Genomic DNA, 25,840 nt, shown 5'->3' with positions numbered 1-25,840 from the left:
TAGGCAGTGAAAAAGTCATCATATCACACCTACAGTACGCAGATGATACCATCTTCTTCTGTGACGATCGCTCCAAATCCATATGGACGAACACGTCATTCATCGATTTCATTGCGAGGTATTTGACCTCTATATGATATGTTTTGTAAACATTGCATTCTTTTGAAAAGGCACACCATAAATGAATATTTAAATCAAAGGTTTTCGACAGCTGATGATTTCTACATATAGACAATCACCGTAAATAATAGTTTACAATAGTACTTCCGTTGATAATGCAGTCAAAATAAGATACATGGTGATGATTTGGTGAATGCAACGTTTCCTTGAAAAATATGCCATGTAAGACTCCATGCACATAGCTTGTCTAAAATATAAGCAAACAGTGGAAGACTTCTAGGGAACCTGAGAATAAACATGCTAACAAGTGTCAACACAAAGGTTGGTGAGTTCATAGTTTTAATATTTTGCATAATCTGTACATAAAGGTGGATCATAAGATTTTAGTTGTTTCATCCAGAAACGTTTATCAAAATATTCTACAAGATTGAGCACCCTGGTAACTAAGCTTTAACGTTATAATAAATACCCCTGTTTTAACATACATGCAACCAACATGTACAATACACGCAAACCAACGTGTACTAAACTCAAATAGCATACGTCTGTTTTATAGTTCAGGCTAGGGTTTCTATACCTGGAACAGACGAGGATGTCAAGCCCTATGGATCCATATACAACTACTCGCGCCCACCAGTTCTTTTAACTGGCAGTTACTAGTTACCAAAGCTAAGGGATTTTAGGTTCAAACTCGGTGTAGAATTTAGTATGTACTTGTGTCCATTGCGTTTAAAATAAATGCATGTATTCTCAGCCCAAAAATATAGATTGTAAAAGCAATTAAAAAGGGAGCAAATGAAACTCACCTTAGCAGTACATAAAGTTGTTCACCGAAATGTGATCGAAACTCGGAATACAAAATAACCGTAGATCTCAACCTAGAGAGCATATGTTGGTCAATAAATGTCTACCAAGCTAGGTCTGGTCATAGTGTATCATAATCCTAATGCTCGAGATCGACATACAAAAGTTATCCAAAGTTGTTTCAAAAAGTCAATTTTGACAATAGTTCAACAAAATGAGACGTGCTTTATATAAGAATTCATTTACTCGGCTGGTAATATTTAAAAATCCATTTTATCAATCTTGTAAACAAGTTGTTTAAATCTTAATTGCAAATTCAAAAGCAATTTCAATTAACGTCAATCATAATTCAGTTGATCATATCTTTTAATCCGTTCATCGAAACTATTCGATATCTAAATGAAAAGTTATTGATTTTTCGCCAGCTTTTCAAAAACATGTATATCATATACCTTTTACCAGTAATATATGTATTTAATTCGTGATTCATTATAAATTGTTTAACGACGAAAATTAGCATACAAGCATGCATAAATATATATACTCGAGCACTAGACATGGATACAAAATTAATATATAAAAGATATGATATGAATGCTCACGTATCAATATTGTGATTCAATATTGCAGGGAAGTACGTAGACGCAACGGAGAAGATAAACACTAGGTTTGACTTAGAAGCAATACTCTCGAACAATACCCATAACCTCCATAGCTATAACCCATAATTTCCTTAGCTTTAACCCGTTCAAAACTCGTTTTGAAAGTGATACGCTCATGACCTCGTCGTAGTATTTTATGTATATATACTACTAATAATAATAAGATTAATAATAATATTATTAATCTTAATAATAATAATAATAATAATAATAATAATAATAATAAATAATAATAATATATATAAATATAGAGAGAGTAGAGATGGATATAGATAAGTGTGTAAAACATTCGCAGAAAACTGGAGAATTTATAATACATTTGCTGAAACTGAACCCTATGCGATCGCATGGGTTTTATGCCTATTTCTCATGCGATCGCATGGCCCCAAAATCCAGCTCACAATTTTTTTAACTTTTAGCTTGTCGACATATTTTTATATAATATATATAATATATTTAATTTAAATAATTAATTATGTATTATATTAAATTCACGTGCATAGTTGACTTGTAATTTTTGTTCCGATAAGTCGTACGTCATCACTCGACTCATGTCCCGGTTCTGGTTTCTCGAACGCATTTTCGTACGCTTAGAAAACTTGCATTTTACATTTCGTGTCACGTACCTTTGTCAAAATATAGCCTTAAATTATCCCTAAACTATACTACTCAAAGTATATATTAAACTTTCGAGTGTTTTGGTCATTTACTTCTATAAATCATTGTCTCGCTATTTGTTAATATATATATAATAACAATTCGTTTTATGACCAGTTTAATATTATATTTTATATATTTTCAATATTAATATATACGTTTTAAAATACATATCACAAGTTATTCATATATCTAATTCCAACAGTTAATATTCCTTATTATTGTATGTCTCCAAATTACGTTATTTAAACAAACACTTTACCATTTATTTCGAATATCGTTAAAAATGAACGATTTCCCAAATCAACTTGGACCTCACAACAGAGACTCGTAATAATATCATAATCTTTAAGGGACTCAATAAATATCTTTTAATTCAATCGTTTGGCATAATCTTTTAACTCCGTAGTTAAATATATCAATCAGATAATCAAACCAATAAGGTTAATGCACATTATCGTTTTCATAACACTTTGTTATGTTTTCAAGTTATAGTATATATATGTATCTATTTACATATATTTGTTCGCGAATCGTTGAGAACAATCGAAGGGTATTTGAATAGTTCAAGAATTTTAGGATTCAACTTCATAGACTTTGCTTATCGTATCGGAAACGTTAAAGATTAAGTTTAAATTTGGTCAGAAATTTTCGGGTCATCACAGTACCTCCCCGTTAAAGAAATTTCGTCCCGAAATTTGAGTGAGGTCGTCATCGCTAACAATAAAAATGTTTTCATGACGAATATGTGTTGATAAATAGAATTTTTATCACCGTTGAATAATATGGATAAAAAAAAATCTAATTACTCGAAGCGTATGAGGGAAGTTATCGTAATAGAGTGAAATGGAGAATAGAGATTCGTCTTATCTCTTGACGTAGTAACGATTGATTTCCGGAATTTAAGGAATAGAAAATCTTCATAATTTAAATAAGATTTGATTCTTCGGAATTTAAGGAAATTATGATTTCCTTTGATTAAATGCGTAATCTGCCTCGATTGCTATGTCTGATATTTTGCTATAAATTGACCTCTCCCGTTTCATTTATTTTCACCACTCCTATAATATTCTTCCTTATTTCATACTTACAAAAGATTTGTGAAAATGCTTCATCCAGTTCTGATTCTTGATATTTTCTTGGCTATCATATCATTCATTCTTCTTTTTCATCTGCCACCAGAGGAGGTTATTTTCTTCTACTATTACCTCGGGGTTATATTGTTTTTCATTCTCCCGTGTCTTTATATTGCTATACGCATTGATATACATGGTTTGTAATTTCGGGGTTGTTTTCGGGCTTTATATTTTCCATTATATTTCGGAGCTTCATGCTTTAGTTTTCTCTTCCCGACTTTAAGTCAAGCGAATTATGGTCCAGAATTCGCAGGTATGAATTTCAGAATGAACATAATTAATATTCTAAGAAAGAAACGGTAATGGCACGATCTTGATTTGTCAAATTACCGGAATATCCGGAAAAGACCGAATCATCAAGAAATATATTTTCTTGATATATTTAGAGATTATATAGAATGAAAGAGTTATGTAACATTGTTTATGATGAGGGTGTGATCTGTGAACCTTTGTCACATTCCATTAGAAACTCAACATGACTTACTGTAATATAATCACGTTGATCAAATGTCATTATATTATACTAACTCATGTTTCAGTTCCCAACATTACTTCAAAAACATTCATATTTTAAACTTGAAGGTTTCAGAATTTAGAAACTAAAATAGTTCCTTTTATAATACAGATGGTGCGAAGAGATAAATAATTTCGGATAATAATAGTTATGAAGATATCTTCAGAAATATCGAAGATATTTATAATGAAAGATATAATGATATCTTAGAATTTCTAATATCGAAGGATGATGAAGATTTGTTCGTAACGGATTTTGAGTCAAGAGCAAGGTATTCGTTAATGACTTCAGCAGATACTGAATCATTTATATTCTTTGAATGCAGGTTTAGTCTTTGTGATTTGTCCACAGCCTCCTTCATGGTTTGCTCAATTCGTTTTCCAGTACCAAATTTTCTCTTTTTCTGTGCTTTTCCAACACACTACTCTTTATCATCAAACTTTTGACTGTTAAAGTCATTTACAGTTTTTGCTGCTTCATCTGAATTTTTCAAAAACTTCGGAGAACTAGTTTCGCAGTTTGGGTGTTTTTCAGAAACTTCACCTTCGAAGTAAATAAGTCTAGGAGATAGACATTATATGTATATATATAACTGTTGGCGTAGAATTGCTGCGAAATTCGAAATACTGATTGCTAATTCCCGGTAGTTGGTATGGCAATTACCGTTACAAGATGTGGATGAGTACATGATAGGGTTTCAATGAACAATTATAATAGTTTTTCGGAAAGACTTTAAGTCACAGATTAATGAATTTGCTGGTATATTTACTGTTAATGTGGTGGAACATGAAAGGTTCTCCAGTAACAAAAACGTATATGCCAAAGTTACAAGTCTGAAAGGTCGTCGTTGACTGTTTGAACGGTAGATAATACTGGATACTTTGAAAAGGAATTGCAAGGTTATTTTAGGTAAAAACAATGCTAATGGATCTTGCACAGATTTAAAGTCAAAGTATAGCTTTGAAAGATGTAGAGATCTAAGAATGATGTCACCGGTTCAGAGTTATGACTTGGATTCTGATCCGTCAATATCAGAATATGTAATTGAATTTGTATGAAAACGATTGTATATCGTTGTGAGCATTGTTAATAATTTTTGAATCAAAGTTGAAGAATGTACAGTGTAACATATTAATTGTGAACTTATATATTTCCCGGGTATTACCTACCCGTTAAAGATTTCACAAGTAATATTTTGTACAAAAGAATTTTTATTACCGTCTTTATGAAAATATATGTATGTATATTTTCTTAAGATGTAATACAGATTTAATGAGTTAATATCATATTAAGCTCATTTGATTTTCGACTTGACTTAGAAATGATTAATCTTTAAAATATTAAAGATTACATAATCTTGAGTATTTCGCTAATGAAATCAATACTTCATTATTTTATTCTTATTGATATTCCTTGGTGAAGGGTGTTGATGCTCGTGGAATTTTTGTGAATCTTACAAGGCACAGATGATGTTTTCTGGAAAGTTTCGAGTATATCAAAAATGAAAATGTAAAATCAATTATGTAATTGAATAACACACTTGGTTTATTATGAAATGGAATTCATTAAGTTGAAACAGAGATTGTAGTTAACAGTGGTTAAGTTGTTAAGGAAAGATGTACATCATTGCATATTAGTAATATGAACTAACCGAGTAATACCTACCAGTTAAGATTCACACGTAATAGCTTAGTACGAAAAGATTTATTTTGATTTCAAAATTCATATATATTAAATATACATAAAATTTCTTCAGGGGAAATGAGTTAATACTTCATCGGTTATTGTTGCTGGTATTTCTTGGTAACTACGGTGCGTATGACGTTGATGCTCGTTGAACAGATTGTGAAGTTGAGATTTACGATGCGAATATTGTTGGTGGTGGTAATGGTACTATTGGTGTTGTTGTCGGTGGTACTGTTGATGCCGGTGATGCTGCTGGTGCTTGTAACCTTTGCACCATATTCTCCAAAGCCACTACCCGAGCGCGAAGCTCGTTGACTTCTTCTACTACACCGGGATGATTGGCGGTTCGGACGAGTGGATGAATAAGATCCAAAATTTGAGATAGTATATTATCGTGACGAGATACTCTAGAAATGAGAGAGAAAATGGTGTCTCGAACAGGTTCGCCGGTAAGTGCTTCAGGTTCTTCGCCAAGAGGGCAATGTGGTGGATGAAAGGGCTCGCCTTCTTCTTGTCTCCAATAATTAAGTAGGCTACGAACCCATCCCCAATTCATCCAGAATAGATGATGGCTAATTGGTTGATCCATTCCGATTACAATGTCTTCGGAATTCAGGTGAATATCCATATCAGAATAGCTGTCGGAGTTTAAGGAATTTGAACTTGATACGTGATTCATCTTGTATAATTAGAGGGATGATTTTTGATATGAAATAGATTATAGAATTTAGATTGGTACTCTTCAACACATAATTTCCATATGTATATATAATACCAAAATCCCGTAAATTACGGAGAATTTTTTGGAAGATGTCAGGAAAAGTTTACAGTAACAGATATGCTAAGATATGAATTTTGTCTATATACTATTTATGCAATAAATGCAGTGTCTAGACTTAAGAATGATAAGCATATAATTTCCGATAAGAAATGATAAGCAAAACTTTTAACATGCAGACATGGTCGAAGTCCAGACTTACTAATGCATCTTAACAACTATCAGTGAGACACACTCATGCAAGACCTGGTTCGCTAGAACCAACACTCTGATACCAACTGTGATAATCGCTCCAAATCCATATGAACGAACACGTCATTCATCGATTTCATTGCGAGGTATTTGACCTCTATATGATACGTTTTGTAAACATTGCATTTTTTTGAAAAGGCACACCATAAATGAATATTTAAATCAAAGGTTTTCGACAGCTGATGATTTCTACATATAGACAATCACCGTAAATAATAGTTTACAATAGTACTTCCGTTGACAATGCAGTCAAAATAAGATACATGGTAATGATTTGGTGAATGCAACGTTTCCTTGAAAAATATGCCATGTAAGACTCCATGCACATAGCTTGTCTAACATATAAGCAAACAGCGAAAGACTTCTAGGGAACCTGAGAATAAACATGCTAACAAGTGTCAACACAAAGGTTGGTGAGTTCATAGTTTTAATGTTTTGCATAATCTGTACATAAAGGTGGATCATAAGATTTCAGTTGTTTCATCCAGAAACGTTTATCAAAATATTCTACAAGATTGAGCACCCTGGTAACTAAGCTTTAACGTTATAATAAGTACCCCTGTTTTAACATACATGCAACCAACATGTACAATACACGCAAACCAACGTGTACTAAACTCAAATAGCATACGTCTGTTTTATAGTTCAGGCTAGGGTTTTGTGAGGACCTCGACCTTATCCTCCCGGACGAAGTCTTCAACATTTGGTTCCATTGCGATGATCGACTCCAAGTAAGGTCCTTAGTATGAACTAATGCACAGCGGAAGACTTAATTCGTACCTGAGAATAAACATGCTTTAAAAAGTCAACATAAAGTTGGTGAGATATATAGGTTTGATGCTAGCAGCGTAATAACTATGGACCACAAGATTTCATGTTTATACATAATACACTCCTCGTGTATGGAAAAGTCGTTGAGCACTTGGTAACCATACTTAACATTTAAATCACAGCAGCATATTCTTAAATAAACCCTACACCGTACCAAGTGTAGTAACGAAACGAAGTACTGTACAACCGTTAAATACTGGTCGTCCAGTCCGGTTGGGGTTGTCGGGCCCGATAGATCTATCAACAGGATTCGCGTTTACGCTCCTCACGTAAATATTAGCTACCAAGTATAAAGAGATATGCCATGGTACAACTCAACGTAAGATTTATTTTTGATCACTTGTGTCCATAACGTAAATCATTTATAAAAACAGCGCATGTATTCTCAGCCCAAAAATATTTAGAGTTTAAAAGGGATCTATATACTCACCTAATGTATTTTGTAGTAAAAATACATATAACATCATTGAACAAGTACATGGTTGGCCTCGGATTCACGAACCTATATCAAGTATATATATCAAATAATATTATAACATATAATAATAATCGAATAAGTTATATATATTTTTATTAACAATATACTTGTTATATTATACGTTATTTTAATATATTTAATTGATATATATTCTATATATAGTTTAAGTAATATTATTTTAAAATATAGTAATATATAAATATTATTGTAATGTATTTTTATTAACATATCTATTTGTAATAATACGGATATTGACAATAATAATAATGATAGTAATAATGTTGATAATAATAATAATGTTAATTTTTAATAATGATACTTTTAATAAAGATACAACTTTAACACTAATGTTAATTTTAATAAAAATAGTAGTTTTTAATAGAAGTAATAACTTACTCTTAATAATATAATGATAAAAATAATACTAACATTGTTAATAATGATAATAATAATAATAATAATACTAATAATAAAAATAATGATAATAATAATAATAATAGTAATAATAATAATAAAAATAAATGGAAACTACCTTATAAGTTTTCTAAAAAGAATATGCCCAAGATGGAGCTCGAACCCAAGACCTCTTGCTAACCCAACACGCCTAACCACTAAACCATTCCTCTATCCGATGCTGTTTGATTTTATTCACGAATTAATCTATATAACCCATTTATGCAGTATTCTTATTCTTCCACAAACTTAATCGACCAAAGGCTCATCATGAACCTTATATTGGTCATTATACATGATTCATTATGATCATATCATCACCATTCGTTTTTATTTTTATATCATGGCCATCAACACATTCATCACTATCTCTATCTTAATTGTAGGGTCACACCATTACCATTTTTGTTTATAAAAGTCACCACTATTATTGATCTCATAAAAAAAAATTGCATGTTCCAATATGTCGGCCAATATTGTCCTACAATCACCACATGTCTTGACTTTTATAAAGTATTTTATAAAGAACCTTATCACATTCAATTTGGAACTTTTAAACTGTGTACATGTAATACTCAATTCATCGACTTCACACACCACAACCATAAACATTGTTTATTTTAAACGCATCATTATCAATCGGTTATCCCTTTAGTAAACAAAACGAATATGCCTGCTCCTGGTGGCTAGCTGCAGCGAAACAGAAGGTACAAACATAGCAGCCGGTTGGCTGAGATCGAACAGAAAAAGAAAAGAAAGAAGGTAGTTTAGCGATTTAGGTGATGAAAGGTGATAGTTGTACAGAGTTTTCTTGTGGGCTGTCATGAGTTGTAGCCGATTGTAACAGAAGCATAAAGATAGCAGCAGAAATGACGACTTGATGATGGTTTTAAGTAGCGAAGGTAGGATGTTGTGATGGGTTCACGAAAAAGAAAGTAACACAGTAGCAAGACGGGTTCCGGTGATGGAAGCACCAGGTGGTGGATGGAAGATGTTCATGGTTGATGGTTTACATGGGTGATTGTAAGTGGTGGTTTGAATAATGAAGGTGGTGGGTTTGTAATCGTGGTTCTCGGTTAAATGAAACGAAAAATGATCTATGGTTGGGTGGTGGTTAAATGGGTGTTTGAAGATGGTTTTGATGGTGTGGTTTACGATTGAAATAAAAGCATAACAACAACAGAGTTCGAGCGAGTGATTGTTAGAAGTGGTTCTCGTATGTTCGATTGTGGTGGTTATAGAGTGGTAGTAGGCGGCGGTTGTGTAGAGTAGAGATGGCGAGGATAAAGTCTCGGTAGTGATGTATGGTTGCCGTGGGGTGGCAAGTGGTGGTGCCTTGAAGTTTATCAAAATAGAGATGTATGTGAATGTATATTGTGTATGTATAATATATACACATAATATATGATTGCTTTATAACCAGGGTTGTCGACAGAGGGAATCACGAAGGGGAAATAAAACAGACAATAGAGACAAAATAAATAAAGTCTAGGAAATTCTTGGATACTCTTGTGATTTGATTTAGATATCTTTCAATCAAATAGACAAAAATTAAACAGAAAGATGGCGATTGATACAAACTCCATTAGTAAACAATTTAGCTGAGTATATTAATATAAATGTCTTATTCCTATAATCATATATCTATATCTATATATATCTGTATTTACTTATATTTTTAATGTTAAATAAATATAATAATAATAATAATAATAATAATAATAATAATAATAAATAATACTAATTTCCTAATAAATATATTTGTATATAACAGCATATATATATATATGTATCCACATATATTTACAAGCAATGGTTCGTGAATCGTCAGGTTTGGTCAAAGGGTAACTGCTTAGCCGAATATAGATTTCAAACTTTCTAGACCTAACATTACAGATTTTTGCTTATCGTGTCGGAAACATATAAAGATTAGGGTTTAAATTTGGTCGGAAATTTCCGGGTCGTTACAGTACCCACCCGTTAAAGAAATTTCGTCCCCGAAATTTGATAGAGGTCGTCATGGCTAACTATAAGAATGTTTTCATGACGAATATGAGTTGATAAATGGAGTTTTATCATCATTGAGAGATATAGATAAAACGATTCGATCATGTGAAGCGTACAAGTGAAGTTATCACAAAAGAGTGAAATGAGTAAATAAATATATTTGTTTTAACCGATGACGTAGTTATGATTGATTTCCGGAATTCAAGGGATTTGGGGAAAATCTTACGGAATAAGATTTGATTTTTCGGCGATCGGGATCTTCTTTGATTTAATGCGACAATCTGTTTCGATTTCTTTGTCAGATATTTTACTATAAATCTACCCCTTCGTTTTTCTTATTCTCCACACCTTCTATTCTTTCCCTTTCTACTCATTCCTTAATATGCTTCATTGTTCCTGCTTCTGTCTTCTATAATCATTGTCATTCACAGTTAATGCTCTTTTCTATTTCCTACGATTTTTTTACTACTATTTTTATTTCGAAGCTTCATTCTTTTTCTTTTCCTCCTCTTCAACCAAGCATCTCTTGTAATGGTCCGTAATTCACACATATGGATTTTGGAGTGAAAATTGTTAATGCTCTAAGATAGAAATGGTAATAGAACAATTTTGATTTGTCAAATTACCAGAATATCCTGGAAAAGACCGAATCATCAAGAAATATTTTCTTGATATTTTTAGAATTTTGAATAGAATGTAAGAGCCGTGTAACATGGTACATGATGATGGTACTGTGAATCATCACATTCCATTAGAAACTTAACATGACTTACTGTAATATAATGACGTTGATCAAGTGTCATTATATTATACTAATTCATGCATCAGTTCCCAACACTACTTCAAAACATTCATATTTTAAATTCGAAGGTTGTAGAGTTTAGAAACTAACACAGTTTCTTTTATGTTATAACACAGATGTTACGGAGTGACAAATGATCTCAGATAGGAATAATTGTGAAAATATCTCCAGAAATATGGAGAATATGTATAACGGAAGATATGAAGATATCTTATAATATCTAAGATAAGATGATGATGATGAATATCATCTGGAAAGGTTTAGAATAAAGAGTAGGGTTCTTACTAACGGTTTCAGCAGTCACTGAATCACTTAGATTCTTTAAAGTCAAACTTATTCTTTGTGCTTTGCCTACGGCTTCCTTCATAATTTCGCATAATCCGCTTTTCAGTACTAAATTTTCTATTGAGTTTTTCCAATACTCCATTCTTTATCATCAACTCTTGACCATTAAGACCATCTACCACATGCTGCTGCGTCAGCATTCTCAAAGTTAACAGATCTGGGTCGTTGGTTATCAAACCGAGGTGGTTTCGGGAGAATTGTGTTTTTAGATGATTAAACGTTGATGGTAACGACGGCGAAAGAATAACGTATATATATATATATATATATATATATATATATATATATATATATATATATATATATATATATATATATATATATATATATATATATATATATATATATATATATATATATATATATATATATATATATATATATCGAGACTAACCTTTCTGAGAAGTCGAGGTTAACTTGCTGGAGCTGTGATAAAATTGGCTAATTTGGAAAGGGACTACAAAGTTATTTTGGGTAATAATAACACTAAAGAAATTAACACTGCGGCGTGTTAAACGTTGACTCAGTCTCCGAGAGTTTTCGAGTGCATAACTATATGCAAGAATCTTTTCTTCCAGATATGAAGTGCGGTTGGTTCATTCTCTCGATCGAAATGTTTTCAAGAATTATGAAAGGTTTGAACGCGAATTGTAATTGTCAAGGTACAAATGAGGTTTAGAATGAAATCAAGTGGCAAACTTGAAGAATTGTTTAGTTTTATATGTTATAATCAATATTTTAATTCATTTTTAATTGTCCAAAGTTAGCAGTCCAATAGTCCGATTATCCAATGGTCCAATACTTTCATATATAAATTAAATATATAATATTCGAATTAAATAATACGTATCGTGACCCGTGCACCGGTCTCAGTATTGATCACAACTCAAACCATATATATATTTTGGAATCCACCTCAACCCTGTATAGTCAACTATAGAGTGTCTATGGTCGTTTCGAAATATATATATAGATGGGTCGATATGATAGGTCGAAACCTTGTATACGTGTCCCGTTATTTATAGTGCGTAAAATAAATAAATATATATCATGACCCATTATACAACGTGTTGTCTCAAAATTAATCCGACGTATTGTTGTACATGTGTCCCGACGGTATGTAAAGTGCAGAAATTAAATGACAATAAATAAAATTGCGAGAATGTAAATTGCGATAAATTAAATGTTAGTCAGTTAGCTGGGAACAGTTAGCTAGGAACAGTTAGTGTAACGACCCTGGTTTTTCCTACGTTATTTATTAATAATTATTATTATTAATACGCTTGATTAAACGAATGTATGTTATTACATTTACATGTTGCTTTAATTGCCCGTACTTGAATTTTAAATGCCCGAAACGTCTTTGTGACACCCGGAACTTGCACGAATAATATTTTAAGATATTATTTACATTCATGATTAATTTTATTGATCATTTTAATTAACTAAAGCTATTAGTTAGTTACTTGGGCTTAACTTGGACTTTTATTGGATTACTTGCTAACTACTTGCAACTTGGGCCTTTTAAGTGATGATGGATTTGTGTAAGCCCACCCTACTTATGCTAATGGACATTTAGCCCAACTCTTTCAACATGTAAGTATTAGTTTAAACATGAACTAGCTAGTTAAAGGCTTTTGGAATATAGTTGGCTCACTATCCCCATGCAACCTATCCTTTTAACCAACTTTAAGCCTCTTTACATGCAATTATCCAACAAACCAAACCCTCCCTCTTGACCACCTGCTGGCCGTGGCCTAGTGTGCCCATATGGGGTGCTTTGGTTTCCATTTTTCATTCACAATTTACTTGCATTTCCCTCTCAAATTCACACACACAAACTTGCTTCATTTTTCTCTCAAACTTTCTCTAGTTCTTGTAAGTGTATGAACTTTATTTCTCTTCTTTTTCTTCAACCAAAACCGATTTCCAATCCATCTTCATCATCATTCTTTGTTGTTAAATTGTTACTTGTTCTTGTTTAAGGTTGATTACTTGTAAGTTACTAGTTATTATTTACTTACTTACTTGTCTTTATTTACTAAGTTACAAGATCAAACTTTCTAGTTTTGATTCTTCATCTTTATCTTGTATAACAAGAACATCAAGAACATAATCTATCTAGTTATGTTCTACATATTTTGTTTCAAAAGATTAAAGTTCATAGTTTTATAAACTCATTACTTGTAGTTCTTGAAGTAACTTTAAAGTTACTTCACTTAAAGATCAACTTGGGTTGAATCTTTAAAAGTATGAGCAACTATGAACCACTTTCTTATTTAGTTAGTTTTCTACTTTATTTTGTTTCAAAAGAATTAAAGTTTATAATCTTTATAATTGTTACTTGTGTTCTTGTTTGTTGTATGTTACTAGAATACCACCTTCATGGTTGGTTTAGGTTTATCATTCATTTTCTTTATTTCTTATTGTTAGTTACTTACTACACATTTGAACAAGGACATGAAACCAACAAGAGCTTACACTTTGGTGCAAGTATCATGGATCCAACACTTGGTTGTGATCTTTCTTAGTGCTCATGAACTTGTTCATAAACTTACATGTAACCTTGGTTCATCAAACACTTACAACACTTGCACTTGAGTTATGATGGACAAACCTTGGTCAAAATGATGTTAACACATCAACGAGTTGTACACTTGAAGCTATACGCATCAAGGATGAGAACCGTGATGAACATCAAGCACCGAGACAACCGGAACTCTCCAAAACCCACTGTTCTGTCCAAAACCTACTGACCTGATGCTTCTGGAACAGACCAGTAGACCTGGGCTGTTCTAACCTTGATTTTTAGATAGAACTTTTCGAGTAGATAACTTTTCATATAGGACTCGTCTTAATCCGAGTTACGGTTTAGGATTTATGGCCCTCCGATCGTTACCATGTCCTTTAACGTTGTGCAGAAATTTCTGACCTACTCGCACTTAGACCGTCGCCACGGTCAAACCAAGACGAGTTTGCTTCTGTAAATTTTACCACACTTAAGGGACTCATAGACGGAGCCATGACCACTGGTCTCACCTTAATTCAGTAAGGGTAGAGGCCGTGGTGACTGACCGAAGTCAGCCTTTGTTTTAAACGACTTTCATAAACGAGTCTTACTTGTTACCTTTTGTTTAATGATGATTGATGATGACCCTTATGACCTTAATTACGTACTTGTAAACCTTTTGAGACGACTTATTGACTTAGTGCTATTTGACTTAGGTTGAGGACGTTTGGACCGTTACTTGCACACCACTTTCCGACTACTACCTTACCATTACTACTAATCATTGTGAGTTATAGCATTCCCTTTTTACTTTAACTTATTTTGGGAACTGAGAATGCATGCGGATTTTATGTTTTACATACTAGGCACGAGTACTTAAACTTTATATATGTGTGGGTTATATAACTGCAGAAACATTCCCTTTAGCTCGGTAACGTTTAATCATTGGTTTTTGAACCGTGAACGCGAATCTTAGATATGGATCCATAGGGTTTGACATCCCCACTCGGGCTAGTAGCGCTAGCATTTAACGAGTGTTTAATACTTCGAGGTTATACGCACTTGCCAAGTGCACTTTAAGGGGGTACATTAAACGTTAAGTTAGTTACCGGGTGCCCACGGTTAAGCATATACTTTTACATACTTTTGAAACGCTCGTTGTAGCACTGAAATCTCGTGGCCTACTTACATTACTGTTATACTTAAACTATAGCTCACCAACCTTTGTGTTGACCTTTTTAAGCATGTATTTTCTCAGGTGTTTGAAGTCGCTTCCGCTATCTTACTAGTCGTGCTGTAGAACCCGCTGCCTAGAGTTGTTATCGCATGACTACTTTTGTTGCATTCAAACTTTTTACTTATGAACTTATGTTATGTAACGACCATTATGGTCACGCACACTTATTAAATGCTTCTACTTAGCGAAGCATACTTTTGATTTGTAAAACAATTGACGTATGTTATGACGTCACTTTTATTTATGAATGTAAACTCTGTTTTGATAACGCATATAGTACTTAACCTTGTAATGATCCTGTTGTTGATGGTCCGTACACGATGGTTTTGTACGGGGCGTCACATTTGGTATCAGAGCATTGGTTGTAGGGAATTAGGATGCATTAGTGAGTCTAAGACCGACCCGAGTAGGATTCACTAATAGGGCTAATCTACAACTTGTTAGTTTACTTGTTTCCGCTGAACTTACTGCATGCTGCTGCTCACTGTTACTGCTATATGCCGTATGCTACTACGTGATTTCACTATTGCATGCTAGTTTCGTACGATTACTGATATTGCCATGCTACTTATTGTTATACATGATTTAAACTGTTGGCCTATTATTTGCTTGCTTTATGACATACTGACATGGAAAATTTATTTTTCCTTGTTCAGATGTCGGACGTTCCACCTACTGACATCCCGAGCGGCTCAGGCCCCGTTGTTCCTCCCACTGCTGCACCTGTTGCTGCTGCTGCTGCTACTGACATTCCGGCCCCGATACCCACTGGCGACCCCGGCGCCTCTAGTTCTGGAGCTAGCTCTAGTGTGCCTATCCCGGCGTCTTCTTCCAGACCCCTGAGGCAACTGGCTCGCATTGGTGGCATGGAGATCCCCGCGGAGTTCGGGGAAGGTCCCTTCCGTAATCACTGGCGCACACCTTGCCGACGCACTGCCGACGGCCGCTTAGCCGTGATTACGCCAGGCCGACACCGACAGATGTTGGCCGCTTTCGGATATGTTGAGCCACCCGCGCCACCACCGCATGATTCAGACGACGGTTCTTCCACCGATGCTTCTTCAGACGACACCTCATCTGACGACTCCAGTGATGAGGAGGATCCCGCTGACCGACCGATTCAGGCACCTTCTACCCCGCCGAAGAAGCGGTATCGCTTCGCTGGCATAATTCCTGGTCGTACTGTCACTGACGCTTATGGTCGGCGTCGTAGGATCACTGCTCGTAAACGGCTGGTGCCGTACCCCGCCGACCCACTGATATTACCGTCTCCACCCAGAGCCGGACCATCCACTTCAGCACCACCGGCTCCACTTGCACCGCCAGCACCACCTGCCCCAGCATCTTCCTCTAATGAGGAAATGAGGCGGGAGATTGAGATTCTCCAGACTCGAGTTACTGAGCTCGAGGAGCAGATGGCTCATGTTTTGGACATCTTGTACCCACCATCGCCGTAGGACTTTGTACTAGATTCTGTATTGTAATCTCTTTTGTAATTTCATATTTTACTTATGTAATGCACGAACTTATTGTAATGTATGAACTTATTATCATTAATGAATGGAATTTGTGTTGTTACTTTGTGCGCAAGTGTTCTATTTACATTATCATATCATGGTTTTGTGGTACTTATATATGCTTGCATTACTTAATCAACATGTGTTGTGCTGTTTTCATGTTGGTTGTTATATACTATATTATTATTATTTGCATAATGGATTTTGACTTGAGTCAAAATGTTTGTATAGAACATCATGGCCAACGGGAGATCTATCCCCACCGCGGCACAAATTGAGGAAATGATTAACGAGCGAGTCGCTGCTGCACTAGCTGAAAGACAACCCCAAGTTCCACCACCACCGCCTGTCAATCCACCTGTCGTCCGAGATGGGTGTACTTACAAGGAATTCCAAAACTGCAAGCCACACTACTTCAGTGGCACTGAGGGACCCGTCGGTCTCACCAGATGGTTTGAAAAGTTGGAATCGGTATTCAGGGTTAGCAATTGTTCTGAGGCTAACAAAACGAAATTTGCATCTTGCACGTTGTCTGATGGCGCGCTCACATGGTGGAATACCATGGCCCAAGCGAAAGGAATTGATGAGGCGTATGCTACGCCTTGGGAAGAATTTAAATGTGCTATGATCGAGGAATACTGTCCGAGAACCGAGATTCAAAAGATGGAAATCGAATTTATGCAATTGAAGACCGTAGGGAACGACCTTAACAGCTACAACCGTAGGTTTTTGGAATTGGCTCTTATGTGTCCAACCATGGTCACCCCCGAATTTAAGCGTTTGGAGAAATACTTCTCGGGACTTCCTAAGTCCATCAAGGGTAATGTTACCTCATCCAAGCCACCAAGTGTTCCCGAAGCAATGCGCATGGCGCATACTCTCTTGAATCAAATCATCCTTGACGAGCCGGAGAAGGCTAAGTTTGAAACTGTTAGTGGTGAAAAGAGGAAATGGGACAACAACCACAACAACAATGGGCCTAAGAAGTGTTATGAATGTGGAAAGACGGGCCATTTCAGAAACGAGTGTCCTAACAAGCGTAAGGATGGCGGACCACCACGTGCTAGAGCCTTCAATGTTAATGCAAGAGACGCTCGCGACAACCCCGACTTGGTAACAGGTATATTCAAAATCAACAATCTTTTAGCTTCTGTCCTATTCGATACTGGTGCCGATAGGAGCTATGTGTGTAGACATTTTTGTGATAAGTTAGATTGGTCGTTAGTTCCTTTGAAGGAAAGTATGCTTGTCGAGGTCGCCAATGGAAAACTTGAAAAGGTTGACCATATTAGTCGTGGAGCTATTATCAACATAGCTGGTGCAGATTTCGAAATTGATTTGATACCTATCAAACTGGGAAGTTTTGACGTGATCGTCGGTATGGATTGGTTGAGCAAGATAAAGGCCGATGTTATCTGTGGAGATAAAGCACTTCGCATACCACAAGGAGATGGCGAACCACTGGTTATCTATGGAGAGAGATGTACCTCGAAGTTGAACCTCATTAGTTACGTGAAAGTGCAAAAGATTATGAAGAAGGGACGCTTTGCTGTCCTAGCACATGTGAAAGCGGTAGAAACTGAGATGAAGAACGTGAACGACGTTCGAATTGTGAACGAATTTTCTGATGTCTTCCCAGAGGAATTGCCTGGATTACCGCCGCAGAGAGCAGTAGAGTTTCAGATTGACTTAGTGCCAGGAGCTGCACCTGTAGCTCGCGCACCTTATAGACTCGCACCTTCCGAGATGCAAGAATTACAGAGTCAACTACAAGAGCTATTAGATCGAGGGTTTATCCAACCAAGCTTCTCGCCTTGGGGCGCACCTGTGTTGTTTGTAAAGAAGAAGGATGGATCCTTCCGTATGTGTATCGACTACCGTGAACTCAACAAATTGACTATCAAGAATCGATATCCTCTCCCACGAATTGATGATCTTTTTGATCAACTACAAGGATCGAGCGTTTATTCAAAGATCGATTTGCGATCCGGATATCACCAGCTGAGGGTGAAGGAAAGTGACGTGATGAAAACTGCATTCAGGACACGTTATGGTCATTATGAGTTCCTCGTGATGCCATTCGGTTTGACAAATGCACCTGCCGTGTTCATGGATCTCATGAATCGTGTCTGCAAGCCTTACTTGGATAAGTTTGTTATCGTCTTCATAGATGATATCCTCATCTACTCTAAGAGCGAAGAAGAACATGAGCAACACCTTCGGCTAGTGCTTGAACTCTTAAGACAAGAGCAACTTTACGCCAAATTCTCCAAGTGCGAATTTTGGTTGAAGGAAGTACAGTTTTTGGGTCATGTTGTGAGCGACCAGGGTATCAAAGTTGATCCCGCCAAGATTGAAGCCATCAGCAAGTGGGAGACCCCCACTACTCCAACGCATATTCGCCAATTTCTAGGTCTCGCCGGTTATTATCGAAGGTTTATCGAAGGATTTTCTCTGATTGCGCGTCCTTTGACCGCACTGACTCACAAGGGCAAGAAGTTCATTTGGGAACCCACACACGAATCAGCATTCCAAATTTTGAAGAAGAAGTTAACCTCCGCACCTATCCTATCACTTCCTGAAGGCAGTGACGACTTTGTTGTTTATTGCGATGCATCGAAGAGTGGTTTTGGTTGTGTATTGATGCAACGATCAAAGGTTATTGCCTATGCCTCCCGCCAATTGAAGATTCACGAGCGGAACTACACTACACATGATCTTGAACTTGGAGCCGTTGTCTTTGCACTCAAATTGTGGAGACATTATTTGTATGGAACTAAGAGCACTATCTTCACCGATCACAAGAGTCTCCAGCACATCTTCGATCAGAAGCAATTGAATATGAGACAGCGTCGATGGATCGAGACGCTCAACGACTACGATTGTGAACTCCGTTATCACCCTGGCAAGGCCAATGTTGTAGCTGACGCTTTAAGCCGAAAGGAGAGGACGGCACCTCTCCGTGTTAGGGCTCTGAACATCACCATCCATTCGAACCTCAACAACCAGATCAGAGTAGCCCAAGTTGAGGCTCTCAAGGAGGAGAACATATCTCACGAGCATTTGAACATACTTGTCTCTCGATTCGAGGTTAGAGAGTCTGGACTCCGATGTTATGCCGGAAGAATTTGGGTACCTTACTATGGAGATCTACGAAGCCTGATACTTGATGAAGCACACAAATCGAGATATTCGATTCACCCCGGTGCAGGTAAAATGTACCACGACCTTAAAGAACAGTATTGGTGGCCGAATCTTAAGAAGGACGTTGCAACTTATGTTGGGAAGTGTTTGACTTGTTCGAAAGTTAAGGCCGAACATCAGAGACCTTCTGGGTTACTTCAACAGCCGGAAATCCCACAATGGAAGTGGGAAAGGATCACAATGGATTTCATTACTAAGCTGCCGAAGACGGTGGGCGGATGCGATACTATTTGGGTTATTGTTGACCGCCTCACCAAATCTGCACACTTCCTAGCGATGAAGGAAACTGATACAATGGAAAGACTTGCTCAGCTGTACATCAAGGAGGTTGTATCTCGTCATGGTGTACCTTTATCAATCATCTCCGATCGCGATCCCCGTTTTGCTTCCAGATTTTGGCGTTCTTTGCAAGAAGCCATGGGAACTCGTCTTGACATGAGTACTGCTTATCATCCTCAGACTGACGGGCAAAGTGAACGAACGATTCAGACCTTGGAGGACATGCTGCGTGCATGTGTCATTGATTTTGGAAAGGCCTGGGAAAGGCATTTGCCACTCGCTGAATTCTCGTACAACAACAGTTATCACTCAAGCATTAATACTGCACCTTTTGAAGCATTGTATGGTCGTAAGTGCCGATCTCCTATTTGTTGGGCCGAAGTAGGCGAAAAGCAAATCACCGGACCCGAGGTAGTTCACGAAACCACGGAGAAGATTGCTCAGATCCAAGCTAGACTTAAGACTGCCCGTGATCGCCAAAAGAGCTATGCCGATCTTAAACGGAAAGACTTTGAATTTAATGTTGGTGATCGTGTAATGTTGAAGGTTGCACCTTGGAAAGGTGTGATCCGTTTTGGAAAACGTGGAAAGTTGAACCCACGATACATTGGTCCTTTCGAAATCTTGGAACGTGTTGGACCAGTTGCTTACCGTTTGGATCTACCAGCACAATTGAGCTCAGTTCATCCTACCTTCCATGTGTCAAACTTGAAGAAGTGTCTTGCTGCACCCGAACTCATCATACCATTGGAAGAACTTACTATCGATGACAAACTCCACTTTGTGGAGGAACCTGTTGAAATTATGGATCGTGAGATCAAAACTTTGAAACGCAACAAGATTCCGATTGTACGAGTACGATGGAATGCCAAACGAGGACCTGAGTTTACTTGGGAACGAGAGGATCAAATGATGCGGAAATATCCTCATCTTTTCCCGACTCCTCCATCTACTTCAGCTTAAATTTCGGGACGAAATTTTCTTTAACAGGTGGGTAATGTAACGACCCTGGTTTTTCCTACGTTATTTATTAATAATTATTATTATTAATACGCTTGATTAAACGAATGTATGTTATTACATTTACATGTTGCTTTAATTGCCCGTACTTGAATTTTAAATGCCCGAAACGTCTTTGTGACACCCGGAACTTGCACGAATAATATTTTAAGATATTATTTACATTCATGATTAATTTTATTGATCATTTTAATTAACTAAAGCTATTAGTTAGTTACTTGGGCTTAACTTGGACTTTTATTGGATTACTTGCTAACTACTTGCAACTTGGGCCTTTTAAGTGATGATGGATTTGTGTAAGCCCACCCTACTTATGCTAATGGACATTTAGCCCAACTCTTTCAACATGTAAGTATTAGTTTAAACATGAACTAGCTAGTTAAAGGCTTTTGGAATATAGTTGGCTCACTATCCCCATGCAACCTATCCTTTTAACCAACTTTAAGCCTCTTTACATGCAATTATCCAACAAACCAAACCCTCCCTCTTGACCACCTGCTGGCCGTGGCCTAGTGTGCCCATATGGGGTGCTTTGGTTTCCATTTTTCATTCACAATTTACTTGCATTTCCCTCTCAAATTCACACACACAAACTTGCTTCATTTTTCTCTCAAACTTTCTCTAGTTCTTGTAAGTGTATGAACTTTATTTCTCTTCTTTTTCTTCAACCAAAACCGATTTCCAATCCATCTTCATCATCATTCTTTGTTGTTAAATTGTTACTTGTTCTTGTTTAAGGTTGATTACTTGTAAGTTACTAGTTATTATTTACTTACTTACTTGTCTTTATTTACTAAGTTACAAGATCAAACTTTCTAGTTTTGATTCTTCATCTTTATCTTGTATAACAAGAACATCAAGAACATAATCTATCTAGTTATGTTCTACATATTTTGTTTCAAAAGATTAAAGTTCATAGTTGTATAAACTCATTACTTGTAGTTCTTGAAGTAACTTTAAAGTTACTTCACTTAAAGATCAACTTGGGTTGAATCTTTAAAAGTATGAGCAACTATGAACCACTTTCTTATTTAGTTAGTTTTCTACTTTATTTTGTTTCAAAAGAATTAAAGTTTATAATCTTTATAATTGTTACTTGTGTTCTTGTTTGTTGTATGTTACTAGAATACCACCTTCATGGTTGGTTTAGGTTTATCATTCATTTTCTTTATTTCTTATTGTTAGTTGCTTACTACACATTTGAACAAGGACATGAAACCAACAAGAGCTTACACTTTGGTGCAAGTATCATGGATCCAACACTTGGTTGTGATCTTTCTTAGTGCTCATGAACTTGTTCATAAACTTACATGTAACCTTGGTTCATCAAACACTTACAACACTTGCACTTGAGTTATGATGGACAAACCTTGGTCAAAATGATGTTAACACATCAACGAGTTGTACACTTGAAGCTATACGCATCAAGGATGAGAACCGTGATGAACATCAAGCACCGAGACAACCGGAACTCTCCAAAACCCACTGTTCTGTCCAAAACCTACTGACCTGATGCTTCTGGAACAGACCAGTAGACCTGGGCTGTTCTAACCTTGATTTTTAGATAGAACTTTTCGAGTAGATAACTTTTCATATAGGACTCGTCTTAATCCGAGTTACGGTTTAGGATTTATGGCCCTCCGATCGTTACCATGTCCTTTAACGTTGTGCAGAAATTTCTGACCTACTCGCACTTAGACCGTCGCCACGGTCAAACCAAGACGAGTTTGCTTCTGTAAATTTTACCACACTTAAGGGACTCATAGACGGAGCCATGACCACTGGTCTCACCTTAATTCAGTAAGGGTAGAGACCGTGGTGACTGACCGAAGTCAGCCTTTGTTTTAAACGACTTTCATAAACGAGTCTTACTTGTTACCTTTTGTTTAATAATGATTGATGATGACCCTTATGACCTTAATTACGTACTTGTAAACCTTTTGAGACGACTTATTGACTTAGTGCTATTTGACTTAGGTTGAGGACGTTTGGACCGTTACTTGCACACCACTTTCCGACTACTACCTTACCATTACTACTAATCATTGTGAGTTATAGCATTCCCTTTTTACTTTAACTTATTTTGGGAACTGAGAATGCATGCGGATTTTATGTTTTACATACTAGGCACGAGTACTTAAACTTTATATATGTGTGGGTTATATAACGGCAGAAACATTCCCTTTAGCTCGGTAACGTTTAATCATTGGTTTTTGAACCGTGAACGCGAATCTTAGATATGGATCCATAGGGTTTGACATCCCCACTCGGGCTAGTAGCGCTAGCATTTAACGAGTGTTTAATACTTCGAGGTTATACGCACTTGCCAAGTGCACTTTAAGGGGGTACATTAAACGTTAAGTTAGTTACCGGGTGCCCACGGTTAAGCATATACTTTTACATACTTTTGAAACGCTCGTTGTAGCACTGAAATCTCGTGGCCTACTTACATTACTGTTATACTTAAACTATAGCTCACCAACCTTTGTGTTGACCTTTTTAAGCATGTATTTTCTCAGGTGTTTGAAGTCGCTTCCGCTATCTTACTAGTCGTGCTGTAGAACCCGCTGCCTAGAGTTGTTATCGCATGACTACTTTTGTTGCATTCAAACTTTTTACTTATGAACTTATGTTATGTAACGACCATTATGGTCACGCACACTTATTAAATGCTTCTACTTAGCGAAGCATACTTTTGATTTGTAAAACAATTGACGTATGTTATGACGTCACTTTTATTTATGAATGTAAACTCTGTTTTGATAACGCATATAGTACTTAACCTTGTAATGATCCTGTTGTTGATGGTCCGTACACGATGGTTTTGTACGGGGCGTCACAGTTAGCGTGGAATCTTAACAGAATTTCAATTAGTTAATTTGTTTGTTTCTAACAAATTTTATTATATCCAATGTTTTCTTCATTATGCCACTTGTTAGATTTTGATAGATAAAAATGCAAATATGAAATTGAATGAAAATGGTTATTCTGTGGTGAACGGATTCGTATATCGGTGGTTGCAGATGGGATAGTAATTGACTGTTGAATCAGATTCGAAGAATGTACAGTGTAACTTATTAATGTGAAATCTAAATATTTCTCGGGTACTACCTACCCGTTAAAATATTTTCATCATTAATAGTTTGTACGAAAGGATTTTTAATTACAATCTTTATGAAAATATACTTGCATATATATTTTCTTCGGATGTAATTATGAATTTAATGAGTCAATAAGATATTAAACTCATTTAATTTATCGTTAATGCTAAATTATATAATCTCTAAAACTTTAGAAATTACATAATTGCCATGTCGAGTGAAGATAAATGGGGTAGAATGATTCGTAACGCGAAGATAATCGATGTAGAACGATATGTAGAACGAAGATCATATTCGAATTACAGATGGTGATATGGAGGCGTGTGATGTTGATATCCGAGGTACCGGTTGTGATGTTGAGGTTTACAACGTGATTGTGATTGGGAGTGATAAGGGTACGGTCGGCGTTAATGATGGTGATACGAATTATGCTGCTGGTGCTGCTGTTGGTGTTTGCAACCTTCTCACCATGTTCTCCAAAGCCGTCACGTGAGCACGAAGTTCGTTAACTTTTGCTAGTACACCGAGATGATTGGCGGTTGGAGCGAGCGGATAAATAAAATTCGAAATATGGGATAGTATATAATCATGACGAGACACTCTGGAAATGAGAGAGAAAATGGTTTCTCTAACAGGTTCGCCGGTAAGTGCTTCAAGTTCATCGCCAAGAGGGCAATTTGGTGAATGAAAAGGATCTTTGAGGTGAAACGATTTTCGAATATAGGATGATATTCTAACTTCATAGAATATCTAGGTATATATATAGTACTAAAGATTCCGTAGACTATGGAGGAATTTACGACATGTGTCAGGCAATTCTATAGTAACAGTTACGCTAAGATATGAATTTTGTCTATACACTATCAATGCAGTAAATGCAGTAAGACGTGTCTAGACTTATGAATGATTAGCAGGCAATTCCCTAAGGATGATAAGCAGATGGTTTCCGACTAGAAGTGATAAGCAAAACTTTTTGACATGTAGGCACGGTCAAAGTCCAGACTCACTAATGTATCCTAACAACTACCAGTTAGACACACTAATGGGAGACCTGGTTCGCTAAGACCAATGCTCTGATACCACCTGTGAGGACCTCGACCTTATCCTCCCGGACGAAGTCTTCAACATTTGGTTCCATTGCGATGATCGACTCCAAGTAAGGTCCTTAGTATGAACTAATGCACAGCGGAAGACTTAATTCGTACCTGAGAATAAACATGCTTTAAAAAGTCAACATAAAGTTGGTGAGATATATAGGTTTGATGTTAGCAGCGTAATAACTATGGACCACAAGATTTCATGTTTATACATAATACACTCCTCGTGTATGGAAAAGTCGTTGAGCACTTGGTAACCATACTTAACATTTAAATCACAGCAGCATATTCTTAAATAAACCCTACACCGTACCAAGTGTAGTAACGAAACGAAGTACTGTGCAACCGTTA

The sequence above is a fragment of the Rutidosis leptorrhynchoides genome, chromosome 8 (genome assembly GCF_046630445.1).
Source record: "Rutidosis leptorrhynchoides isolate AG116_Rl617_1_P2 chromosome 8, CSIRO_AGI_Rlap_v1, whole genome shotgun sequence".
NCBI lineage: Eukaryota > Viridiplantae > Streptophyta > Magnoliopsida > Asterales > Asteraceae > Rutidosis > Rutidosis leptorrhynchoides.
Note: the sequence above shows the minus strand (reverse complement) of the source record.